We start from the raw sequence: 6000 nt of genomic DNA on the forward strand, positions 1-6000 counted from the left end.
TTCTCTTACAGTGACCTTCAGCAAAACACACATCAGGCCAGCGCCGATCTCCCCCGGGCGATAAGCCAGCTCCCGGGAAATCAACCCCGCGCCCCGACACAGAACCCCTCGGCGTCGAGACGAGCCGTCAGCGGACGCTGCCCGGTTTAGAGGGCGACCGGACAGGAAGAGAGGGAGGGACCGCGGCGTCGTGTCTGAGAGCGACCTTTACCGGGAGACATCCGCTGGACCCTCCTCCTCATCCCCTCCGCGGACCGCGTGGCTAATGCACGCGCATCGCCGCTGAGAGAGCGTGCGCCAGCCTCCCGGACGCAGGTGAGTGAGCCCTGTGGCCTGAGCGCCTGTGACCCGGCCTCTGGGTCCAGGACCAGGCTCACTCCCGCGTTCTGGGTGAGCAGCAGCATGTGCAGCACAGTGGCCTATAAAAGTGCCTATTCTTCTTTTCACTTTTTATTTTGTTACACCATTTTTTTTGTCACTGATAAACACCAAGTACAAAGAAACGTCCAAGTGAGAAATTAAAATTGCCTTTTTTTCTACATAAATTAAAAAAAGAAAAAAAAAAAAAAGAAAAAAAAAAAATAACTGATTGCATAATAAAGTAACCCCCACCCCCCCCTTTGCTATGACACACCTAAATAAGCTCTTACACAATTTCTTTCAGAATTCAAATAATTAATTGAATGTAGTCCACCTGTAGAGTATGCAATCAAGGTATTTCACGATTGTCCTTGGGTGATCCCACAGATGGTCAGTGCATTCCCAAACTAAGACTACACCATGAAGACCAAGGGACATTCCAAAGCACCAATCAGGGGAAGGATATAAGGAAATGTCCAAGGCATCGAACGTCCCCGGGATCCTAAGTCCATCATGCAAAAATAAAGAGAATACGGCTCAAGTGAGAATCTGTCTAGAGCCGGCCGTCCTCAAGAGCTCGCCAGGCGAGGTGGACTGTAGTCAGTGAGGCCACCAGAGACCTGTGGTAACTCTGAAGGAGTTACACTCTTCCTGGAAACTTCACAAATCTGGGATTTATGGGAGAGCACCAAGAAGAAGTACCTATAAATCTGGCCGAACTCAAGAGACTCTTGAGTCCCAGTGGAAGGAGATTCTACGGTCTGATAAGACCTATATATACATCCATGGGTAAGACTCACATCTAACTTTTTGGCCTGAACACTAAGCGCCATGTCTGGCACAAGTCTAACACTGCACATCAACCTAAGAACGCCATTCCTACCGTGAAGGATGGTGACGGCAGCATTGTGATATGGGGACGCTTCTCTGCAGAAGAGACTGGAAAACTCTCAAAGATAGAGGGCTAAATGTATGAATACTTATGGAATCAATTCTTCCCTGTATTTTATTTGTAAATGTATAGAGTACGCTGTGTTTAACTGGGACAAAAAAAAACACACACAAATTAAATCCATTTTAATTCCATGTTGTAACACCATAAATTGTGGGGTGAATACATTTAGTCACTGTACGTGTCAACATGTAGGCCTACAGTGCATCACTATCTTGTTCCTCATCCTTGTACTGAGCTCTTTTTAAATTAAAAACATCCAGGAGGGGAAAGCTCGTTGAGCGAGACGCGCTGCACCTCAGAAAGCACCCAGAGCCTGTTTGAGGTTTTATCTGGTTCACTCGTCCTGTCTTGTTCACGTCTAAACTCCTACACAGCATTCGAATATAAAAAAACTCAAAGGACAGGTCGTTAATTCAGCATTCATGAAAAGCAATGAAAGCGCTGTCTATAAAACATGCAGTAGATAAGAGAGGGGGAGGGGGAGTAGGAGGGAGAGGGGGAGGGAGAGAGAGAGAGAGAGCGAGAGACTACTGTACCATCTCCGGCCTTACCTTTCGCCCAATCTCCTGAAGGGAGGGTGCAGTGAAAGAGAACAGGAAGAAGGAAAAGGGAGAGATGGAAAGTCTTCAAAATTACATTTAGAGTCTCTAGTTTTCAAACGCTATAGGGACGACTGCGCCGTACTGCTGAATGCTGGGGCACGCACGCTCACCTTTTGCTCTCGTACACACACACAGATACGCGTGCACAGGCGCACGCACGCGCGCACGCACACACGCACGCACGCACGCACACGCGCACAAACACACACACGATTCTATATGCAGGATGCCCTGCGAGGCTGCAGCCGATCGGGGGTGGGCTGTTCTTTAATCACTACGAGGCGCCGAGGGGGAGAAAACACAACTTATGAAAAATCACATTCCCTGTCCAATCACTGCATCGCTGATAGCCATCTGTGTTTGTGTACTCAGCACAGCGCGGGGAACGTCTTCAATGCATGACGATGAGGAGGAGGAGCGGTGAAGGGCCGCAGACATACTCCAGAGATGGGGGGGGGGGGGGGGTCCGAAGCCTGCGTCGTCAAGGTTAAACGCGCGTCACTGAGATAACGCACCGGCACACGCACGGGGCAGGCCGGAGGCCGCCAACGGCAACGCGGCGAGGATGTAAGACGCCGTTTCGGTGCCAAGCCAGGACAGTACAGGGGGAGGAGCACCGTTTCTCTGCTTCCGGCCGAACGAAGCCGTTCTCCTCGCAATAACCCCGCCGCACCGACCATCCTGCTCGGTCAAGCCGAAGTCGGGGCGCCCATTGTGTCCGCCGACTCCTGCTGTTAAGGCCGCAGCCCGCTATTCTGGCCGGGCGCCATTGTGGAAGCCGCTGTCAGCCGTCCACTGAATGCGGCGAAGCTGCTGTGGCTTCGCTACGAAGGGGACGCCGGCTCCGACGGTTTTGGCGGAAGCGCTCAAAGGCCATCGGACGCTCGCTAGCTCGGGCGAGACTGAATAAGACGCTGGCTACCGCTACGAGTGGGTGTGTGATCTGTGTAACAAAGCTGTGACCCTGTGTGCCAAAAAACTGTCCCCATTTTGATGGCTCAATATAGCACAAACACAGAGTGATAGACAGGAGGTGAGAGAAAGAAGGAGACTGAAAGAGAGAGAGAGAAATAGAGAGAGAGAAAGAGGGGGAGAGAGAGAGAGATAAAGAGGGGGAGGGGCAACTGTGTACCAGCACGAGTGTGTCCAACAACAATGTTACGGTTGTTGGGCAGCACAAAAGACTTCTGCTCTAAAGACGAGAAAAAGAAAAACATGCGTGCACACACACATGAACGAATGGACGCTCAGAAACACTGATCCCAAAGGCGCACACACACACACACACACACCAGCTGGAGCAGCTGTACTCACAGGTTGAAATAAATGCACAGAGAAAGCGTAACTAAAGGTTTCATTAAAAAAAAGAGAAGGAGTTCTGACAGAAATGTGCGCTTGGGGACTTTGCTTCCCTGTTTTGTGGGCGTCTTTAATACGTTTTGTCTCTCTTGTCTATGGGGACACACAACACCCCACCACCCCACACACAAACCCCTTATACAGACACAAACCCCTTATACACACACAACACTCCTCATACACACACAAGCACGCACACAAGCACGCACACAAGCACGCACACACACACGCACGCACGCACACACACACACACACACACACACACACACACACACACACACACACACACACACACACACACACACACACACACACACACACACACACACACACACACACACACACACACACACACACACACACACACACACACACACACACACACACGCTGTCAGGATTACTTCCTACTGATTAACCCCATTCACCGGCCCTGAAGATAATCTGATCATACTAAGGCCTCAACAATGGGACAGACCTCGGCCACTTCTGACACACTTTTGTTCTCCTAATGAAGAGGCGTCGGGGGGGAGGGATGGGGGGGTGGGTTGAATTGGACAGGAGGATGGAAGTGAACTTGAAAGCGAGAGAATAAAGAGGAGAGGTGGAGAATGAAAATGGGGGAGAACAATGAAGGTGATTTATCATAGAGGGCTGTCAACGGCAGCCAAGCCAGTCAGTCAACAAACCAACCAACCAGCCAACCGACCAACCAACCAGCCAACAAACCAACCAACCAACCAGCCAACCAACCAGTCAGCCAACCAACCAACCAACCAACCAACCAGCCAACAAACCAACCAACCAGCCAACAAACCAACCAACCAGCCAACAAACCAACCAACCAACAAACCAGCCAACCAACCAGCCAGCCAACCAACAAACCAGCCAGCCAGTCAGTCAACAAACCAGCCAACAAACAAACCAGCCAACCAACCAACCAACCAACCAACCAACCAACCAACCAACCAACCAACCAACCAGGGAGGGAGGAAGGGAGAGAAGAGGGAGGGAGGGAGGGAGGGAGGGAGGGAGGGAGGGAGGGAGGGAGGGAGGGAGGGAGGGAGGGAGGGAGGGAGGGAGGGAGGAACTGAGGGGTTAGGTTTAAGAACAGTTGGAGCTTTTTTCTATCAGCACAGTTCAGAACGAGAGTGAGTGAGAGAGAGGGACACGGAGCAAAGAGTCAGCAGAGCAACAAAAAGGACGAGACGACGTGGCCTTGAATTGAATATCTTCACAAAAGAAACCACATGGGAACCTGCATGGTATCCAACACCCCCCCCCCCCCCACCCCACACCACCGCCATCCCATTCATGCGGTAAAAACAACAACAGGAACAACTCTCTCTGTCCGTCCTCTTTGGTCTCGGTCTCTACGACGCAGCCCGGTGTGGGCGGGGCCTTCGCCGAAACCACCGCGGTCAGGTTGAACGGATCGTTGTGAGGTGAGCCGCCCCGCGCATATCAACTAGCCCGGCTGCTGAATAATCAAGGATTGACCGTGTTTTTTAATTAGCCAAGCGTCGCAGTTCCGAGGGGAAGGAGACAGGCAGGCAGGCAGACAGGAAACGCTGCACCAGGATCCCCACCTTCTCTCCGACTCTCTGCTTCTTTGCGCTCCTGTCACCCGGCTATAACGCTTTCTGGCGAGGAGGTCTGAGGGAAAAGGAATTGAAGCGAGCGAGTGTGGGGAAAATTAGCCCTGGTGCCGCATCGCAAGAGCTTTGGGGGTGTGTGTGTGGGGGGGGGGGGGGGGGGGGGGGGGAGGCTACCTCACCATCATGAGAAAACACACTTAAAGGACCCATAGCGGAGTCACACATTCCGCTAGCCTCTCCGGGGGTTTCTGAAGGAATCAGACCGGCTGCGTCTCCGCCACCGCAGCCTCTCTCTGGGTCTGACCGAGCGTCCGCGCAGGCCGTGACTGTCGCCGCTACGTCGTAATCAATGCTCTCTCGCTCGCCCGGGCGCCCGTCCGAATGACCGGTACGGCGCTTCCAGGTCGTACACGCGCCGCGCCCGTGAATCACGAGGCGGCGTGATGGAGGCCCGGTGACCAACTTAACGCTGACACGGCGCCCCGTCCCCGCTCAGGCAGGCCAGGGTCAGAGGTCGGGTGTTAATTGGCACGCCTGAGGAGGCGTCGGGGCACGTGGGAGGTGAGAGGTGGGGAAGAGAGGGAGGGAGAGAGGGAGGGAGAGAGGGAGGAGAGACGGAGAGTGTGGGTCGATAGGCGCATGGATTATAGATCAATGTGGGAAGGCAAAGTGAGGAAGGTTTTGACAAGTTGCTGACGTCGAGTCGTGTCAAACTCAGGAGTGGAGAATATTTTCTAAGTCAGTCGATAGCCGTGCGCAGAGAATGGTCGTCGTGCACACACCTCTCACGCATGCAGTTCACACACACACACACACACACACACACACACACACACACACACACACACACACACACACACACACACACACACACACACACACACACACACACACACACACAGACACAGACACACAGACACAATTAAACCCCCTCCCCCATTCAGCACACACTTTAACTGACTCCTAAAACCCCCATTACACGATACCAGCCGCCCATCACTACCTTTAAAAGGCATCATAGGCAGATCTAATCAAAACGATGGGGATATACGATACATCAGCTAGGAAAGAGCTTACCGGCAGCAGCCTTGCGCCGCCGCACCCCCACTAAGAGGCCCTGCTAACCCCG

General features: G+C 52.8%; 1 protein-coding gene across 1 annotated transcript in view; it reads right to left on the reverse strand.

The window, feature by feature from the left end:
* Nucleotides 1-6000, reverse strand: part of chchd3a (coiled-coil-helix-coiled-coil-helix domain containing 3a) — a 73212-nt gene that overhangs the window by 26164 nt on the left and 41048 nt on the right. The window lies entirely within an intron of this gene.

Source organism: Borostomias antarcticus, assembly GCF_949987555.1.
Source record: "Borostomias antarcticus genome assembly, chromosome: 13".
In the NCBI taxonomy this organism is placed as follows: Eukaryota; Metazoa; Chordata; class Actinopteri; order Stomiiformes; family Stomiidae; genus Borostomias; species Borostomias antarcticus.